The sequence below is a fragment of the Eurosta solidaginis genome, chromosome 4, assembly GCF_040869045.1.
Source record: "Eurosta solidaginis isolate ZX-2024a chromosome 4, ASM4086904v1, whole genome shotgun sequence".
Classification (NCBI taxonomy): Eukaryota; Metazoa; Arthropoda; class Insecta; order Diptera; family Tephritidae; genus Eurosta; species Eurosta solidaginis.
The window spans coordinates 188,275,438-188,297,685 of NC_090322.1; the positions used below are offsets into that span (position 1 = coordinate 188,275,438).

A 22,248-nucleotide genomic window follows, 5' to 3' on the forward strand; every position below is an offset into this window, starting at 1 on the left:
CGACTGCCTTCTTTTACTGCCTTCCACTCTATTCGCAAGATAACCTCAATTTAGGCTGCCAAACTATATAGTAAACAATGCATAAAGGTAAGCTGTAAAAAAAGTTCCAAACTGACAAAAAAATCATTGCTGGTAAAGCCAAAAATTGTAAAATTTCATTTTGTTCATATTTGAGAAAGACAATGTGACATGTGTACAACCCCACCATAAAATTTTAACCTTTTATAAAGCTTATTTCATATAGCAAAAGGCTTATGGCATCAGGACTTAATTGCCCTCGCGTTCTAATGAACAGTGATCCAGATACCGATAAAAATTTAACATGCAAATGCAACAAGAAATTAATCCATATGGATCACATTGTTAAATTTCTATCTGTATTTGGACAACACTTCATTGGAACACAGCATCTATAAAGAATATTTGTTTTACGGCGCATTCCTTAGAATACTCTTTCTTTTTCTGTACTTATAACATCGGGAATAAGGTTTATCTGAAAGATAACGTTATGTGTAAAGGTTAAAGCCCAAATAAAAAACGGCTCACATAATGAATTAGATAGAAAATAACAACCCTATTATAAGGCTTATGGACCAAATAAAGAAAGGCTTACATAAGGCCTTATTATAAGATACTAATTGCCGCATTGGAAGCTATTATATAAGGATTATAAACAACTAAAAACCAGGCTTATACAAGACGTTATGATAAGATAATAGCCATCAACCAATGAGCTATCTAGCTTCGTATCACGCTCAATTCTCACGGGAATGTTCTGGATCCTTGGGAGACTTGAGAAGCAGAGGTCGTGAAATTTATGTACACATAAGTTATAAAGCTGAACCAGGGGTGACTCTAGAATGCGTTTGTACGATATGGGTATCAAATGAAAGGTGCTAATGAGTGTTTTAAAAGGGGGTGTGCCTTCGTTCTATAGGTGGACGCCTTTTCGAGATATCGCAATTAAGGTGGACCAGAGGTGACTCTAGAATGTGTTTGTACGATATGGGTATCAAATGAAAGGTGTTAATGAGAAAAAGGGAGTGGGCCTTATTTCTATATGTGGACGCCTTTTCGAGATATCGCCATAAAGGTGGACCAGGGGTGACTCTAGAATGTGTTTGTACGATATGGGTATCAAATGAAAGGTGTTAGTGAGTGTTTTAAAAGGGAGTGTGCCTTAGTTAAGTGGACGCCTTTTCGAGATATCGCAATTAAGGTGGACCAGAGGTGACTCTAGAATGTGTTTGTACGATATGGGTAGCAAATGAAAGGTGTTAATGAGAATTTTAAAAGGGAGTGGGCCTCAGTTCTATAGGTGGACGCCTTTTCAAGATATCGCCATAAAGGTGGACCATGGGTGACTCTAGAATGCGTTTGTACGATATGTGTATCAAATGAAAGGTGTTAATGAGTGTTTTAAAAGGGAGTGGGCCTTAGTTCTATAGGTGGACGCCTTTTCGAGATATCGCAATTAAGGTGGACCAGAGGTGACTCTAGAATGTGTTTGTACGATATGGGTAGCAAATGAAAGGTGTTAATGAGAATTTTAAAAGGGAGTGGGCCTTAGTTCTATAGGTGGACGCCTTTTCAAGATATCGCCATAAAGGTGGACCATGGGTGACTCTAGAATGCGTTTGTACGATATGGGTATCAAATGAAAGGTGCTAATGAGTGTTTTAAAAGGGGGTGTGCCTTCGTTCTATAGGTGGACGCCTTTTCGAGATATCGCAATTAAGGTGGACCAGAGGTGACTCTAGAATGTGTTTGTACGATATGGGTAGCAAATGAAAGGTGTTAATGAGAATTTTAAAAGGGAGTGGGCCTTAGTTCTATAGGTGGACGCCTTTTCGAGATAACGCAATTAAGGTGGACCAGAGGTGACTCTAGAATGTGTTTGTACGATATGGGTATCAAATGAAAGGTGTTAATGAGAATTTTAAAAGGGAGTGGGCCTTAGTTCTATAGGTGGACGCCTTTTCGAGATATCGCCATAAAGGTGGACCAGGGGTGACTCTAGAATGTGTTTGTACGATATGGGTATCAAATGAGAGGTGTTAATGAGAATTTTAAAAGGGAGTGGGCCTTAGTTCTATAGGTGGACGCCTTTTCGAGATATCGCCATAAAGGTGGACCAGGGGTGACTCTAGAATGTGTTTGTACGATATGGGTATCAAATGAAGGGTGTTAGTGAGTGTTTTAAAAGGGAGTGTGCCTTAGTTCTATAGGTGGACGTCTTTTCTAGATATCGCCATAAATCTGAACCAGGGGTCACTCTAGAATGCGTTTGTACGATATGGGTATCAAATGAAAGGTGTTAGTGAGTGTTTTAAAAGGGAGTGTGCCTTAGTTAAATGGACGCCTTTTCGAGATATCGCAATTAAGGTGGACCAGAGTTGACTCTAGAATATATTTGTACGATATGGGTATCAAACGAAAGATGCTAATGAGAATTTTAAAAGGGAGTGTGCCTTAGATCTATAGGTGGACGCCTTTTCGAGATATCGCCATAAAGATGGACCAGGGGTGACTCTAGAATGTGTTTGTACGATACGGGTATCAAATGAAAGGTGTTAATGAGAATTTTAAAAGGGAGTGGGCCTTAATTCTATAGGTGGACGCCTTTTCGAGATATCGCCATAAAGGTGGACCATGGGTGACTCTAGAATGCGTTTGTACGATATGTGTATCAAGTGAAAGGTGTTAATGAGTGTTTTAAAAGGGAGTGGGCCTTAGATCTATAAGTGAACGCCTTTTAGAGATATCGCAATTAAAGGGCCTATTACGGTAAACAACTCAACTTAGTTGGGTTGTAATTAAAACAACTCAACTTTCAGACAACTCAACCCCTGTTTGGTATTACGAATTACAACTTATTTCAGTTGGAGTTGAATTGGTGCTGCCAAGCTAAAAAAGTGATGATTTGACAGATAAATGAACAGCTGATCAACTTGTGGCTAAAATTTAAGCATTTGCAAGTGATTTTTTTATTAATAGTAAAATGGATATTAGCATAGATTTATTGTATGATGATGAAAATAATGGTGAGAAAATTGATATGCAGCGAATAAGAAAACATTTACGCGATCACTCTAATCCCTTGGAATTACCAAGCACTAAGTAAGAAAACGTTCAAGTAACAATTGATAAAATTCTAATGTATGTAGTTATTTTGCAGATTTGTAAGCTATTTTCGGTTAAGTAAGAAAGCATTTTGCTCCTTACTAAACGAAATGAAGAGCCATTTCCGCAAACGACGGCAGCTATCAAAAATGCTGTGGAAATGATTTTAGTGTTGGACTAGCACAACCTACAACATCTATAGTTGTCAAAGAGGTTTTAGATATTATTGAGGAGCATATTTGTGCGAAGTGGATTAAAACCCAAACAGCAAAAATTGTATTTTACTCTAAAACAGGATTCCTAGGAGTAGTGATTAGTATCAATGGGACTGACGAATGGCACTGCGGCCAGCCTCGCCCAACTTCGGAATGTCGCTCCATAAAGTCAAGAAGTTATTCAATGTAAGCCTTCGTTTAAACGTTGTTTTTTTCTATAAATGTGTACAAAATTGTTGATTATTGTTTGATTAAAAAAGGTTTAACTACTTTTAATTTTTTGTTTTTTTTTTTTTGGTAACGTTTTATGAGCCCGTGCACCATCTAACTCTTATCAAAGGTAGTATCAAAAGAAGCGTTTCGATCTCCGTTTTTGGGATTCGAAAGCGGAAATAAAAAATTTTATTTCTGTCGAAAAATATTTACAAAAACCCACAAAATGGCCCGAGGGTCCGAAATATGAGGCCCGTTCCACAGTTTTTTTGCACAGAACATCTTTCTGCGTTGGCGGCCTTTGGCGGCCCTGGGTGCATCGAACGCCTTTCTGCATTAGTGTGTACAAAAAATCTGGCAAAATACAACCATATGAAAATTTGAACCGAAATGATATGACAGATATTAAATTTTTAATTTTTGTTTTCAGATTCTTAAATCGGAGGTCGAAACGCGTCTTTTGATACCAACTTTGAAAATTTTTGTTAAAAATTAGGTGGTGAATCGTCTTCTAAAACGTTGCATTTTTTCAAAACAACTGCAAAATTGTATGAGACAACTGCTAGTAATCAGTTGTAAGGTATTGACGCGTTTGACAACTACACTAACACAACGTTGTAAACGGTAATGCCACAAAAAGTTGTTAGATGAGACAACTCAACTGACATTTTTTTTGACAGGTTGAGTTGTAATCTGTAATACCAAATTGCGAAATTTCAACCCAACCAGAGTTGAGTTGTAAACGGTAATAGGGGCATAAGGTGGACCAGAGGTGACTCTAGAATGTGTTTGTACGATATGGGTATCAAATGAAAGGTGTTAATGAGTGTTTTAAAAGGGAGTGGGCCTTAGTTCTATAGGTGGACGCCTTTTCGAGATATCGCCATAAAGGTGGACCAGGGCTGACTCTAGAATGTGTTTGTACGATATGGGTATCAAATGAAAGGTGTTAATGGGAATTTTAAAAGGGAGTGGGCCTTAGTTCTATAGGTGGACGCCTTTTCGAGATATCGCCATAAAGGTGGACCAGGGGTGACTCTAGAATGCGTTTGTACGATATGTGTATCAAATGAAAGGTGTTAGTGAGTGTTTTAAAAGGGAGTGTGCCTTAGTTCTATAGGTGGACGCCTTTTCGAGATATCGCCATAAAGGTGGACCAGGGCTGACTCTAGAATGTGTTTGTACGATATGGGTATCAAATGAAAGGTGTTAATGAGAATTTTAAAAGGGAGTGGGCCTTAGTTCTATAGGTGGACGCCTTTTCGAGATATCGCCATAAAGGTGGACCAGGGGTGACTCTAGAATGCGTTTGTACGATATGTGTATCAAATGAAAGGTTTTAATGAGTGTTTTAAAAGGGGGTGTGCCTTAGTTCTATAGGTGGACGCCTTTTCGAAATATCTCAATTAAGGTGGACCAGGGGTGACTCTAGAATGTGTTTGTACGATATGGGTATCAAATGAAAGGTGTTAATGAGAATTTTAAAATGGAGTGGGCCTTAGTTCTATAGGTGGACGCCTTTTCGAAATATCGCCATAAAGGTGGACCAGGGGTGACTCTAGAATGCGTTTGTACGATATGTGTATCAAATGAAAGGTTTTAATGAGTGTTTTAAAAGGGGGTGTGCCTTAGTTCTATAGGTGGACGCCTTTTCGAGATATCGCCATAAAGGTGGACCAGGGGTGACTCTAGAATGTGTTTGTACGATATGGGTATCAAATGAAAGTGTTAATGAGAATTTTAAAAGGGAGTGGGCCTTAGTTCTATAGGTGGACGCCTTTTCGAGATATCGCCATAAAGGTGGACCAGGGGTGACTCTAGAATGCGTTTGTACGATATGTGTATCAAATGAAAGGTTTTAATGAATGTTTTAAAAGGGGGTGTGCCTTAGTTCTATAGGTGGACGCCTTTTCGAAATATCGCAATTAAGGTGGACCAGGGGTGACTCTAGAATGTGTTTGTACGATATGGGTATCAAATGAAAGGTGTTAATGAGAATTTTAAAAGGGAGTGGGCCTTAGTTCTATAGGTGGACGCCTTTTCGAAATATCGCAATTAAGGCGGACCAGAGGTGACTCTAGAATGTGTTTGTACGATATGGGTATCAAATGAAAGGTGTTAATGAGAATTTTAAAAGGGAGTGGGCCTTAGTTCTATAGGTGGACGCCTTTTCGAGATATCGCCATAAAGGTGGACCAGGGGTGACTCTAGAATGCGTTTGTACGATATGTGTATCAAATGAAAGGTTTTAATGAGTGTTTTAAAAGTGGGTGTGCCTTAGTTCTATAGGTGGACGCCTTTTCGAGATATCGCCATAAAGGTGGACCAGGGGTGACTCTAGAATGTGTTTGTACGATATGGGTATCAAATGAAAGGTGTTAATGAGAATTTTAAAAGGGAGTGGGCCTTAGTTCTATAGGTGGACGCCTTTTCGAGATATCGCCATAAAGGTGGACCAGGGGTGACTCTAGAATGTGTTTGTACGATATGGGTATCAAATGAAAGGTGTTAATGAGAATTTTAAAAGGGAGTGGGCCTTAGTTCTATAGGTGGACGCCTTTTCGATCGCCATAAAGGTGGACCAGGGGTGACTCTAGAATGTGTTTGTACGATATGGGTATCAAATGAAAGGTGTTAGTGAGTGTTTTAAAAGGGAGTATGCCTTAGTTCTATAGGTGGGCGCCTTTTCTAGATATCGCAATTAAGGTGGACCAGAGGTGACTCTAGAATGTGTTTGTACGAAATGGGTATCAAATGAAAGGTTTTAATGAGAATTTTAAAAGGGAGTGGGCCTTAGTTCTATAGGTGGACGCCTTTTCGAGATATCGCCATAAAGGTGGACCAGGGGTGACTCTAGAATGTATTTGTACGATATGGGTATCAAATGAAAGGTGTTAATGAGAATTTTAAAAGGGAGTGGGCCTTAGTTCTATAGGTGGACGCCTTTTCGAGATATCGCCATAAAGGTGGACCAGGGGTGACTCTAGAATGCGTTTGTACGATATGTGTATCAAAGGAAAGGTGTTAATGAGAATTTTAAAAGGGAGTGGGCCTTAGTTCTATAGGTGGACGCCTTTTCGAGATATCGCCATAAAGGTGGACCAGGGCTGACTCTAGAATGTGTTTGTACGATATGGGTATCAAATGAAAGGTGTTAATGAGAATTTTAAAAGGGAGTGGGCTTTAGTTCTATAGGTGGACGCCTTTTCGAGATATCGCCATAAAGGTGGACCAGGGGTGACTCTAGAATGCGTTTGTACGATATGTGTATCAAATGAAAGGTGTTAGTGAGTGTTTTAAAAGGGAGTGTGCCTTAGTTCTATAGGTGGACGCCTTTTCGAGATATCGCAATTAAGGTGGACCAGAGGTGACTCTAGAATGTGTTTGTACGATATGGGTATCAAATGAAAGGTGTCAATGAGAATTTTAAAAGGGAGTGGGCCTTAGTTCTATAGGTGGACGCCTTTTCGAGATATCGCCATAAAGGTGGACCAGGGGTGACTCTAGAATGTGTTTGTACGATATGGGTATCAAATGAAAGGTGTCAATGAGAATTTTAAAAGGGAGTGGGCCTTAGTTCTATAGGTGGACGCCTTTTCGAGATATCGCCATAAAGTTGGACCAGGGGTGACTCTAGAATGCGTTTGTACGATATGTGTATCAAATGAAAGGTGTTAATGAGTGTTTTAAAAGGGGGTGTGCCTTAGTTCTATAGGTGGACGCCTTTTCGAGATATCGCAATTAAGGTGGACCAGAGGTGAATCTAGAATGCGTTTGTACGATATGTGTGTCAAATGAAAGGTGTTAATGAGTGTTTTAAAAGGGGGTGTGCCTTAGTTCTATAGGTGGACGCCTTTTCGAGATATCGCAATTAAGGTGGACCAGAGGTGACTCTAGAATGTGTTTGTACGATATGGGTATCAAATGAAAGGTGTTAATGAGAATTTTAAAAGGGAGTGGGCCTTAGTTCTATAGGTGGACGCCTTTTCGAGATATCGCCATAAAGGTGGACCAGGGGTGACTCTAGAATGTGTTTGTACGATATGGGTATCAAATGAAAGGTGTTAGTGAGTGTTTTAAAAGGGAGTATGCCTTAGTTCTATAGGTGGACGCCTTTTCGAGATATCGCCACAAAGGTGGAACAGGTGGGACCCTAGAATTTGTTTGTACGATATGGGTATCAAATGAAAGATGCTAATGAGAATTTTAAAAGGGAGTGGGCCTTTGTTCTATAGGTGGACGCCTTTTCGAGATATCGCCATAAAGGTGGACCAGGGGTAACTCTAGAATGTGTTTGTACGATATGGGTATCAAATGAAAGGTGTTAGTGAGTGTTTTAAAAGGGAGTATGCCTTAGTTCTATAGGTGGACGCCTTTTCGAGATATCGCCACAAAGGTGGAACAGGGGTGACCCTAGAATTTGTTTGTACGATATGGGTATCAAATGAAAGGTGTTAATGAGAATTTTAAAAGGGAGTGGGCCTTAGTTCTATAGGTGGACGCCTTTTCGGGATATCGCCATAAAGGTGGAACAGGGGTGACTCTAGAATGTGTTTGTACGATATGGGTATCAAATGAAAGGTGTTAGTGAGTGTTTTAAAAGGGAGTGTGCCTTAGTTAAGTGGACGCCTTTTCGAGATATCGCAATTAAGGTGGACCAGAGTTGACTCTAGAATGTATTTGTACGATATGGGTATCAAATGAAAGGTGTTAATGAATGTTTTAAAAGGGGGTGTGCCTTAGTTCTATAGGTGGACGCCTTTTCGAGATATCGCAATTAAGGTGGACCAGAGGTTACTCTAGAATGTGTTTGTACAATATGGGTATCAAATGAAAGGTGTTAATGAATGTTTTAAAAGCGGGTGTGCCTTAGTTCTATAGGTGGACGCCTTTTCGAGATATCGCCATAAAGGTGGACCAGGGGTGACTCTAGAATGTGTTTGTACGATATGGGTATCAAATGAAAGGTGTTAATGAATGTTTTAAAAGGGGGTGTGCCTTAGTTCTATAGGTGGACGCCTTTTCGAGATATCGCCATAAAGGTGGACCAGAGGTGAATCTAGAATGCGTTTGTACGATATGTGTATCAAATGAAAGGTGTTAATGAGAATTTTAAAAGGGAGTGGGCCTTAGTTCTATAGGTGGACGCCTTTTCGAGATATCGCCATAAAGATGGACCAGGGGTGACTCTAGAATGTGTTTGTACGATATGGGTATCAAATGAAAGGTGTTAATGAATGTTTTAAAAGGGGGTGTGCCTTAGTTCTATAGGTGGACGCCTTTTCGAGATATCGCCATAAAGATGGACCAGGGGTGACTCTAGAATGTGTTTGTACGATATGTGTATCAAATGAAAGGTGTTAATGAGAATTTTAAAAGGGAGTGGGCCTTAGTTCTATAGGTGGACGCCTTTTCGAGATATCGCCATAAAGATGGACCAGGGGTGACTCTAGAATGTGTTTGTACGATATGGGTATCAAATGAAAGGTGTTAATGAATGTTGTTTAGGCAGGATGCCTAACTTTTCCGCATCTGATTGCGACCCCCCAATGCAACTCTGCAAATCGATACTCGATACTCGAATTAATTTATAACCACCCACACCATCACCCTCATGCATGTGCATGCATGCACATGCGCGTGTATGTGTGCTTTTTGTCAGCACTCATGCATATGCATGTCGGGGTTGATGTGTGGGTGCCTTTCCCCTCCAAAACGGAGGATTTTGCGGGTCAACGGTTGTAGCTTGCTATACAACCGGCCTCTTTGATTTCAACAGCCAACCAGCACGCACCTGCCGCCAACGATCTCTGCCGTTCTGATCACAATAAATTCAGGTAATATTGTAACCAACTAATTCATATAGTTATACAATAAACCACATATATTATAACGAGAAATCTCGTCTATTTGCTTATTTTCTATTCCATACACCTATTTCCCACTGAGATCGACCCCGGTGCGCCCACCTACGACTCAGGAGCATACGCACCCCGGCCGAACATTTGGTCCTTCTCCCCGAAAAAGGAACCACAGCGATATAAATTACAGTCCACAACATAAGACCATAGCTGACCGCACACATTTTAAGAATTCCTCACAAAATTCATCAGGAAAAGTATTTTGCCCACCAACAAAAAGTCTATTATTTAACACCAGCGTCAAAACACTGAGCAAGCGACAGCCAGCGGAAGCCACTGCAGCACACAAGCTACGTGCCACACCGGAATACAAATCACCAAAAAGTTCAAAGTAAGTGCAATATTTCTTGCCACATTTTTTTGGTTAAAAATAATAAATAAAAAGTGCGAAAATCCATTTGAAGTGCCATAAGTGCTTGTAACTGACCGCGAAAAGTGTAAAAACCTGTGTAGTGCCAAAAAGAAAAATAGGTGCAAACGCGTTGCATTATTTATTTTTTATAACGTCGTTTAACATTCCTTGTGACTATCTGGTCTGTCCCCCCACCAGCGGTAAGGCTCTCCGGACACAGCACAAGGAAGAGGTGCACATAACCTCACATTCACATAAAAATCTCACGCCATACGGCTGTGGCAATTTTCATTTTCTTTTCAAGCACTTTAATTTTCACTAACTAAATCGACACAGTTTTTACAACAGTTTTCACTGAGTTTTGACACTTTTCGTCGAGTTGTTATATCAGCGCGCGCACTTATTTATAAAAAATTTTAACGTTGAAGTGGCGAGTGGCCCCTTTAATTCCACAAAAGACGTTGTTGTTGCTCTCCCCTTCTCCCTGCTTTTCGGCACAAATAAGCTGCAAAGTCAGTGAAAAAATAAACAAATTGAAAGCGTTAAATAAAGAGTTTTTCTATATTTTAAGCATTGTTGGTTGGGTGATTCGCACAGGTTTTTTCAGTTTTACAACCCCTTTTTAATTTGATCACAAATTTAATCCATGAACATGGAATCATATATTAGATTGGCCGATCGAATAATCGAATTCGAGGCCGATTTTAATGACATCAATGCGGCTCTGCACACTGTGCACACTCTTGCAATACAGCAAAAGGAGTTGCAAGCTAAGTGGGAAAAAGCAGAGAACGCCCTAGAGGAGTTGCTTGGCTCTGACACGCTCGACGCAAAGAAAATTGCAGCGGTCAAGATCAAGCATAAAGCGGCATATGCCGTATTCCTGAGATGCATGTCAAACATGGCTGAACTTCAAGCCAAATTGAAGGAGGAAAAAGATAGGGCAGTCAAACCTGAGGGAGAACGCGGGCGCGAACACAGTATCCGCCTGCCAGCTTGCGATACTGAGGTATTCAAGGGCGACTACCTATCTTGGCCAACGTTTCGTGACCTGTTCACGGCCATCTATAAAAATAACAGTCGCTTAAGCCCGGTAGAAAAGTTATTCCACCTTAACCAAAAAACCCAAGGTGAGGCAAAGGACATTGTCAAGAAATGTCCTTTGACAAATGAAGGCTTCGAAACAGCCTGGAAAAACCTATGTGAGAGATACGAGAATAAACGGATTCTCGTAAACTCACAACTACAAATTTTGTTTAACTTAAAAAAGATAGATAGTGAGTGCGGCAGCTCTATCAAAACCTTACAGCGCGACATAAATAATTGCTTGGCATCTTTAAAAACACATCAGATCGATGTGTCAAATTGGGATGCGATTATTACCTATTTATGTTCGACAAAATTACCTGAAAACACGTTGGCCCTATGGGAGCAGAGCATTGATCACAAGACGGACATATCCAAGTGGAAGGATATGGACAAATTCTTGTCAAATCGTTTCCAGACACTTGAAACCGTGTCTGGTTTTACAGGGAATGCCACTTCTAAAGTGCAAAAATCAAACACGTCGCGCCAGTCGACGGAAAACCCTACAAAAAGACTTGGTGCTTTTCAAACCAAAGTAACCAAGCAAACAACAAAATCAATATGTAAAATGTGCAAATCTACGGCGCACAGATTACGCAACTGTTCACGTTTTTGCGATTTAAATCCGGTAGAAAGGATTAAATTCGTCAAATCCACAAACGGCTGCCTGAATTGTTTATCCCCAGGACACACAGTGACGAGGTGCACCAGTTCGTACAACTGTTCCAAATGCCACTCTCGTCACCACACGCTCCTGCATGCGGATACACTTCAGCAACCGGCGGTACGAAATCCCTTCAAAGATGCGGATAATGCCCCATCAACTTCGGCACAGGCAAGGAAAAGGCAGGAATCGGGACAACCACCTTCCTCTGCGAATCAGAATGTCAAATCCTGCCATGCCAATTCCAGCACAGGCGTGCTATTAGGAACTGCTCGCGTACACATTCACCATAATGGTACCGACTTCTCCGCGCGGGCATTAATTGATTCTGGGTCTGAATGTTCCTTTATAACTGAAAGACTGAAACGCAGAATCAATTTGCCAGCGAGGAAAATGCATGCCCATGTTTCAGGCATCACAAATGCGGTGTCAGCTCAGGTGAAAGAAGCATCCAACATCGAATTACGTTCACCAGTGGATCCCTGCTTCAGCCTGACTACACCCGTACTAGTTCTAGCGAAACTCACTGGGAATCTTCCATCCTGCCATATCAACGCAATGACTATGCAGGCATTCCCAGACTTGGTTTTGGCAGACAAGAGGTTCTACGTCAACGAAGACGTAGACCTCATACTTGGCGGAGACATATATCCCCAAATTATAATGAGCGGTATAAAGAAGAATGTGCTAAACACACTCTTAGCCCAAGAGACAGTGTTCGGTTGGATACTAACCGGTCGTATCGAATCACCGAATCCAACGAAGAGCATTATGTCTTTTTACAACGAGGTTGCGTTAGACAATCAATTAAAAGCTTTCTGGGAGGTAGAAAATCTACCCAAAAATAAAATATTGAATGAAGAGGAAAGGTACTGCGAACAATTATTTAAGGAAACAACGCAGCGAAGTGAGAATGGAAGGTACACCGTGTCACTACCATTCCGGCAGGATTACCCTAACAATATTAACTTAGGACCATCCCTGAAGCGTGCATGCTCTCAATTCTTCCGGAATGAGGGGCGGCTAATAAAAAACCCAGACTTAGGTAAAGAGTATGTTCGAGTGTTGTCAGAATATGAAACGCTCGGACATATGGGAAAAATTGAAAAGAATATTCCATCCGACGATTCGGATAATTATTTCCTGCCCCACCACGCCGTTATTAAAGCGGAAAGTACCACTACAAAGGTACGCGTAGTATTCAATGCCTCGAGCCCTACGGCCAACGGGAAGAGCCTAAATGATATTCTACTCCCAGGCCCAGTTCTACAAGCCGATCTACCCATCCTCATATTACGATGGAGGCTATACCGTTTCGTCTTCAATAGCGACATCGAAAAGATGTATCGACAAATTTGGGTGAACGAAAATCACACCAAATTTCAACGTATTGTGCATCGCACTTCCCCGAATGACCCTATTAGTCTTTACGAATTAAAGACGGTCACCTTCGGAGTGAATTGCGCTCCATATCTCGCGATAAGAACGCTCCTACAACTGGCTGACGACGTCGCAAATTCACACCCTACAGCGGCTAGCATACTAAGAGAGAGTATGTACGTAGATGATGTTTTATCTGGAGGACACACAATAGCGTCAACCATCAAAGCAAGAAACGAGATTCACGAAGCCTTACACTCAGCTGGCTTTCCATTACGCAAGTGGACTTCAAACTGTAAGGAAATTCTAAAGGACATCCCCAAAACGGACTTGCTCAGCGAGGATTTCTTAGCGTTCGAAGAAGCTAGTTCGGTAAAAGCCCTGGGAATACGATGGAATGCCCACTCCGATTTATTTTATTTTAAAGCAGGGACGCTGGACAACCCGGAAAACATTACGAAGAGAGCAGCCCTATCCGCTATAGCCAAACTTTTCGATCCTTTAGGCTGGCTTGCGCCAATGGTTATTGTGGCAAAAATACTCATGCAGAGTATTTGGCTAGAAGGCACCGCTTGGGACGAACCAGTATCGACCAGTACGCTGGAACGATGGAAAACCTTCACCGACCAATACCACGAAATCGATAAAATCCGGATACCTAGATGGGTCAACTTTTCACCAGGAACCGACATCGAGATCCATGGATTTTGTGATGCATCCGAGAAGGCTTATGCAGCAGCCATTTACATGCGCGTCAAAACGGATGATAATGTCTGCACGAACCTGCTTCTAGCCAAAACCCGAGTAGCCCCAGTGAAAACTCTTTCTCTTCCACGTTTGGAACTTTGCGGAGCCGTGCTGTTAGCGGAAATCACTGAATCCATTTTCAGAAACCTTAAGTTGGGACCAGTGCGAGTTCACCTTTGGACGGATTCAACTATCGTCCTCGCATGGATAAGGAAACCGCCGTGTTCCTGGTCCACTTTCGTCGCACATCGGATCACCAAGATCATCGACATGGTCGGAAATAAGGACTGGCTACATGTAAACTCAGAATCTAACCCAGCAGATTTAGGTAGCAGAGGATTACCTGCGTCTGAATTGGTCAACAATTCGTTGTGGTGGCAGGGACCTTCTTGGCTGCAAGAAGACACTTCCCAATGGCCAGGACAAGAAAGTGACTACATCACCTCCGTAGAGGAAAAGAGGGCGAAGACATGCGCAACAACAACAGTAAATACTACCGATGTTCTCCAACGCTTTTCAGATCTACCTAGGGCTTTACGGGTGCTCTCATACGTTATGAGGTTCTACCGAAGAACTCACCACAAAACAAAAAAATCATTTCAGGTCAAGTCACCTTTAATCTCTCCTGATGAGAGCAAAGCAGTAACCCAACTCCTAATTAAAATCTATCAGAAACAACACTATAGTTCCGAATATCGTGATCTAAAGGCCGGAAAACCAATTGCAGGGAAAAGTGCAATACTCTCACTTAATCCCTACCTAGACCAACATGGCATCATTCGGGTAGGAGGACGACTCGGGGCGTCAAAGGACTTAGCCTTTAATGAACGCCACCCAATCCTCCTCCCATACAACTGCCGGTTATCCCGTCTGACAGTCCTAATGTTTCATCAACAAAGTCTGCATGGGGAAAACCAACTCATGTTACGTCTGATACGCACCCAATACTGGATACCTAACATCAAAACCATGATTAGGGCTACAATTCACAATTGCAAAGTTTGCACTGTACACCGAAAGCGTGCTCAGACCCAACTTATGGGTATTCTCCCTCGCGAACGCACGACATTCAGCCGTGCATTCACGAATACTGGAGTCGACTTTGCCGGACCCTTCGACATTAAAAGTTACCGCGGCAGAGGGTGTCGACTATCCAAAGGCTATGTCTGCCTTTTCGTGTGCTTTTCCACACGAGCGATTCATCTGGAGGCCACTACTGACCTCAGCACCCCATCATTTCTTGCGGCTTTTGCACGTTTTATATCTAGACGCGGATGTCCCAAAAACGTCTACTCCGACAACGGTACAAACTTTGTCGGAGCTTCACGATCCCTACGATCGGAATTCAAAACTTTCATGGCACAAACCCGAGACAATGCTGTCTCGAAGTACAGCCACCAGTCACTCACTTGGCATTTCATCCCTGCGGGCGCTCCCCACATGGGAGGGCTGTGGGAGGCTGGAGTGAAAAGCTTCAAAAGCCACTTCAAAAAGATAGCCTCACCACACAAATTTACATTCGAGGAATTCCATACACTCTTGTGCCGCATCGAGGCATGCCTGAACTCGCGGCCGCTCAGCCCGGCATCCAATGACCCAACGGACCTTGAGCCGCTTACTCCAGGTCATTTCCTCACTGGCAGCCATCTACTGGCTCCGCCAGAGCCGGATGCTAGTGAGAACCCTGCCTCGATGATCAATCGGTGGCAGAAACTCAAAGCCCTCCATCACACTTTCTGCAAGCGATGGAAAACCGAATATCTATCCGAACTTCAAAAAAGAGTGAAGTGGAAGCATCCCATACAAAATATAAAAGTGGGAGATCTCGCTGTCCTCAAAGAGGACCACTTATCTCCCAACGAATGGAGGTTAGGTCGAGTTGTCAACGTACACCCCGGCGAAGATGACCGAGTACGCGTAGTCGACCTCAAAACCGAGAAGGGTCAAGTCAGACGACCTTTGGTCAAACTGATCCTTCTTCCAACGGAAGAGACGGATTGCGAGAAGGCTAAGTGCTCCTCCTAACAATCCCTCCGTTCCTCCATACCCCTCCCTTCAAAAAGAATCAAACCCAAAACACTATTTCCCCCGACTACCTACAATTAGAGGCCCACGGTTAGTGATAGCATCGAAAGCATATTAAGGAACCCACGTCTTCGTGTCTCTCTATCCCTAAGCTTGCGTTTCTCCCGAGCCATATATTATCATCAACCCCCCGGTCTCGTGAGGGTGCGAGTCTACCGGAGGGGAAACCTAAGGCGTACTACGCGATGGCAATGGGGAAAGGGAGCGCGGGACATAAAGACGCGTTCAACCACGCGCCGTGATGCCCCGCTATCCCTAAGCGTGCGTCGCTCCCGCGGCCCTAATTATAATCAACCACCCCGGTCTCGTGAGGGTGCGAGTCTACCGGAGGGCGATCCTACATCTTATTTTTCTTTTTTTCGCACCTCCGGTCTCGTACCGAGTCTGCCGGAGGGGGAATCCTACACCTAGCTACTTGTGGGCAATGGGGAAAGGGAGCTAGAGACACGAGGACGCATGAGAGCTTACCAAAAGCTCGCAAACAAAAAGCAATTTTTTTCTATGGTTTTTAACAACACTAACCGTGGCCCCCTGAACAAATAACCCAAATTCAATCACCCCCCAGAGCGAGGATACCAGAACAACCCTAATGCAGATCGCCCATCTGCCACCAAGCACTTATTTTAATTTTGCAAAATAAACCCCACAATTCACTCGCTCACCCAGAGCGAGGACACCAGAAACAATCCCATTCACTCGTTATCCCATAACGAGGACATCATAAAAGCCTACCGCAGAAGGGCGAACCGATCTGCCACAGAGTCTAAGGGCTTTCGGCCCTTTGTATATTTTAAACTTCCAAAATTCAACACCCATTCACGCGCCTCGAACGAGGACGCCAGACCCAGGACGCAGATCTACTATCTGCCAGAGAACATAAATGCACTCGGACAAAAGCACGAGGCCAACAGAATTTTTTTACTTAATGAGTAGGGACAGCCATATTCTAAATATGGGTTAACCTCGGTTTACAGAACTTTGCGGAAACCATGGAATCGTGGACCTTCGTAAACCTATGAACCTAAGAAACCTAAGCCAAAACAAAATTCATCGTTCAACGGCAAAAACCTCGACTAGTAAATGATTCGCGTAAAGCAAAAGGAATCCATATCGTTGGTAACTAGTGGAGATACCATAACGAAATGCACTCAATGACCATGTTGAATGATTGCTCGGAACCTTCGTCTCTATTTAAGAATTTGGGGAAGAGGTTGTATTTGGAAATTAACGGTTCACGGACACGAGCTTTCCGAAACGGGTGAATACTCTTTGTTTAGCGGGATCGCACAAAAGTTGGACTCTTCTGCCCAAGTTAAGGCCGGAATCTAAAGTTCTAAGACAATAAGCCATTTTCTTTTTGTTTTTGTTTTGGTCAGTTCATTGCGGCTGCTGAGTGGCGTATCACCCCATGCCGGCTACATCTTCAAATCATGCTATCTCAAAGTCAGAAATTTCCCAATACAGGATTTGTCTCCAAACCGCCCTATATTAGAGTGAGATTGAAGAACACTTAACCCCGGTATGCTTTTCATTAACTCCCTCCTGTGACAAAAATGCTTTGAACTTATGCTCGTAGGGGGAGTTTTGGCAACATAGTGCATTTATGAATAAAATTCTAACGTACGGCATTCTTCAAACAATTTCGGGAAGGAATGACCAAAACAGCATGACTTTGTCAATTCACGAAATCTTTAGTAGAAACGGAATTATTTCCCCAAAAAACCTTTGGCATTTACAAATTTATTATCATTACTAATATACTACCAGAGATACTTGTCTACTACAATTTCACAGATTGTTCCTCAAAGCACAAACCTCTAGTATTGAATCAAACTCACCCACTCATTCTCTGCCACAAAATCAGCAATAAAATTAGCAATATCATCACCTCATCATCCCATAAGAACCACGTCCAAATCTAAAAGCATTTTTCGATTAAAAAAGTAATGTATCGTCGGGAGAAAAATGTACCTTAAATGTGATTATTCTTAAATAATCATTTAGGATTCACTTTACGAAACGCTTTATTCACAATTGATATCACTGTCAGAGTGAGCTTTAATTGTTTGGGAGTGATTCACAGGCATTTTCAGATCATGGTCATGAACATATTTTAATCGTTTTTGGTAGAGATGTATGAATGATTGTCGGATTGGATTATCATGTATTTATTCTTCATACCTCAAAAAAAAAAAAAAAAAATAAGATCTTCAATGGACAGTTAAATTCTAACAAGTATAATATTTATTATTCACTCAACAGATATAATCAGAAAAGATTCAGAAAGCTGAATGAAAAATTATTAAAAATTGTTGATCCCCCAAAGTAACCACATTTAATTCGAATATGATTCCACAGTATGATTGAAAAACTATATTCAATTTTTTGATCACCTAAGTATTCATATTTGATTATCTCTTTTGTTCAATTGTATGACAACTCATTATTCAGTCAGAAAGAGTAACCAGCTTGTATGGATAGGTGGAAAATTTCGGAATTGTGGTAAAGCTTGACACATCGTCGATTGATTCAACAGAGAGTAGGCGATATTTGTAAATAAAATTGATATATCAGACAGTAATTGCTAATATCCGCTTCTGTATTCAGTTATAGAGGTCCTTTTTTTCCGCCATCCTTACTTGTGGCTACAAGCCGCAGGAAGGGGCTCAGCGTATGATTGCGCAAGAATCGGTACCACCAAATCCAAATATACCACAAGGCTATTATCCTAACGGCGCACTTGATGCCTATCAAGGCACTGCAACTATTCACAACAACAAAAATGCATGCTTTCAAAACCTTGCAAAAGGACCCATAAGCCGGTAAATTGGCAGAAACCACGAAAAAATAACAAGTAACTTTATGAACCGAAAAGTTTTAGTCGGTTAAAAATATTGGAAAAACCAAAGATTGTTTATGCATATTAATTATTTATTTAATTGATTCTTACCACCAATTACATTCACGTCCTTAATCATTGTCCACGCCCTGCGATTGCAGTATCTCCAGACTAATATAATCGGGTGTGCCAACAGCGCTGCTCGACATCACCCAACCATTCGGTTCCATACGCCTACATGTACCAATTCCGGTCAGTTTTAAATGGCCACGACGATCGAGTAGCACCTTCTCTGGTTTCACATCACGATGCGCAAAACCCATATTATGTATGGTGTCAAGTGCGAGTACAACTTCCATTGTTAAAATATGGCCCATTCTTCTGGTATTGCTTACCTGGATATAGGCAAAACGTCGGTGCGCCGCCATACAGGTGCATATCCGGACTCGGCGATCCCAGTTATTGTTTCGCTATCGGGGCTATGATATTAAGTTATGTATCTACCCAGAATTAAAAATTTATTATTTACCTTAGGGCGTTTGTTCAAAAGCGAACAAATTTATTTTGGTGTAAGATACACATCATCGCGTACTGGAATCACCGTCCGTAGCCAGTTTAATTAATTTTCTTCATCCCCTCACAAATCACAGCTTTTCAGACGTATTTTGTTGGGTGTAGTATAGGCTTCCATAATTAACGCATATGCAAAACACTACGTGACACATTTAAATATATTTTTAGAGCCTTTCTGATTTAAATCTGATAAACCGACTTTATTTCTAGTTATTTCCATGTGCACGTTGTTGGTTCATCGCCTTGAATGGTCGAGTGTGGATTTTGAGCAGTTTTTATTATTTTTCCTTTATTCGTCGACTTTGATGTTTTTAATCTCGTTCCAGCACTTCAACTGATTTGGTGTTTGAGTGTGTTCTTATTAATTCCACCATGGGCTTATGTTCATACATTTCGATAACACTGACACTTACGTTTTTAAAAAAGGGGTGTATCCGCTTCATACTTTCACTCCAAAAGCTTTAAGAGCATAGCACCAACCACATTGTTAATTATGAAAGCGCCCCCGAAACAAACAAAAATTGTAGCACCCAGAACGATTAAGTTGTTATTGAAACGCTTATGCGCTATTAAGGACTCAACTGCTTAATATATATTATATATATCTATTGTTATTACAAATCATTTAGTGGTTCCTTAAATAGCGAAAATTCCTCCCACAACAACGTACCTAGCCATTGCTATGCAGATTTCTCATTTGCTAAGTCCATTTTTGTTATGAAACGTCTCTGGCAATAAGAACACGGAACAACACTGCGTTTGCCGACATCTTTCATTAGATGCTCGTCCAGCCTATCTTTAAAACGAAAAAAAAGGGATAACCACAATGGGGGAAAATATACAGTGTCCTTTTGTGAACTGTTTCATTATGGTATTTCCATTCATCATAAACTTTAAAGTATTCATTACAATTGATGCAATGGTAACTTGTAGTAGTTTGCTCTGTATGTGTAGTGATGAAGTGACGCCTTAATGTAAAAGTTCGTGTAACCGATTGCTCACATAGTGGATCAGGACATTTGAAGTTACGTGGCCAATATCGTTGTTGGATATGCTCCAGTAGATGTATTTCGCACACATACGCCTATTCAGACTCATTGCATAAAGATCGCTTATCTTTGGGCATTATTTTGTGAACGAGTTCAATGTGACGATAAAGAGTGGGCTTCCAAGAGAAACGCTGGGTACAATGCAAGCGAAAATGTTGGGGTCATATACTCCATTCACTGTGCGCCTCTGTCCTGTTTACTTGTCTTCGTGCTGAAGTTGCACTCCTCACAATTGAAGATTACCACAATCGCAGGGTCTCCATCTTTCATACGCTTCGCTGATGGCTCACTTTGTGGTGATATCGTAACGCCTTCTTCCTTTTAGAATCGATCGAGCCTACTGTATGATGTCCTGGTGCTGGATTTAGTTCGGTATCGCAATTGTGAGGCATTTATGTGCTCGTCACTTTTTTCATGAACATTAGAATGCATGTTTAATGTCTGCCTTTGCAAGAGGTTTTAACTGTGAACGTTGATATTGAAAGTTCTGTTCGGACTCTTGGCATTGGAATATAATGTTTTCAGCAACCAGAACAGATGCAGCACATTGTGAGAAAAATGGGCCTGTGGTTCATTAATTCATTGGAGATATTAACTCCCCGTTACTTATAACTTGTGGTTAATATTTCTTTTTCTTATACGTATAGATGGTAAAATCATCTGGACTTCGTTTAAAACAAATTATTTTCCTGAAAATAAAGAAAAAAATTGATTAACAATAATAAATAAAAGTATATTTATGTAAGTACCAAGTACAAAAATTCACCTACCATTTTTTCGTTCCTAAGAATCTTCAAACATGTACGATGGCCACGCGCCGTAGTAAAAGAATGATAAAACGGTTTAAATCATTCTGTTTATGTCCCATTTGTTTCAATTCTGTGGAATTTACATTATATACACGGGTGTGTATGAATGTTCATTTGTTTTGTCTTTTCCCGTTGGCATATTTGTAACAAACGTATGTACATAGGTATGTATGTATGCCTACTTGGTTCGGCACATCATATTAGTGTTGCACCAAAAGAGGCAACCGGGTACCGAAAACCGCAAGACATCACAATCGGGACTGACGCTTTTTCTATTTTTACCCAGGTGGGCGTCTCATGCAGTACCAACCAGTCATACACAACAAAGGAATTAAAAAAAAAAAGGGAAACCAAAACAAAGACAAACCTCTCCTTGCACAAAAAATTTAACATTTTTTTTACAAGGAAATTTTTTTTGCTTTTTTTTTTTTTTTTTTTTTTTTTTTTTACCCTTTCCGGATTTTGGGTACTGCTTTCTGGCTGGGGGGCAGGACTTGTTGTTTTTCAACAACAAATATCACAAACAGTCATTATAAGGGCTCGGTACAAAAACAATCCGGGCCCCGAAATGAAAGAATCCCGACACGACAAAATCCCGAAATGGGAAAAAGTCAACTGTTTCTACCGGCCTAGTGTGCTACTGCCCCAGTGACCTAGTTTTTTTCAAGGGCAAGCAAATACATATATGTATATATATACTCGCACACCACAAATTCACCATACCAGCTGTCAGCTAACCAAGAAATACACGACAGAGTTGCATGGTACATTTAGCATAATGGTACCGTGCAGATAGAACGCGTCATGAAGAACGCATCGCCAATCTGCATGTAAGCACCGGCAGTTGGTACATTTTCCAATTTAATTACGATGTTCGCTCTTCGTCATGAGCTGTCGCACAAAATTAAATCAATACCGTCGTCAACCTCTCCGGTTCGTTTTAAACTCGGTTTAGTCATATAGTTTAACGTACGGTTGTTAATAAAACACCACGCGTATCACGAAACCAAGTAATTTTGCGCGGGTGGCTTGGAATCACGTCCGCTCCAACCTCCCACACACCGCAATCTTGCTGGTTTTGTTGAAATACATAAGCTGCTCGAAATCACAGCACTAACTACTTTGCAAAAACGCTCTCGTCACTCCACTTCAGTTGACTAGTCATTTTACGGTGATAGGTTATATTCGTAGT

General features: G+C 41.4%; 1 protein-coding gene and 1 pseudogene across 1 annotated transcript in view; one reads left to right on the forward strand and one right to left on the reverse strand.

Moving 5' to 3' along the window:
- The window catches only part of LOC137250793 (zinc finger protein 574-like), a 94,606-nt pseudogene extending 73,551 nt beyond the window's left edge, over window positions 1-21,055 (reverse strand).
- The window catches only part of LOC137250787 (uncharacterized), an 865,562-nt gene that overhangs the window by 127,028 nt on the left and 716,286 nt on the right, over window positions 1-22,248 (forward strand). The window lies entirely within an intron of this gene.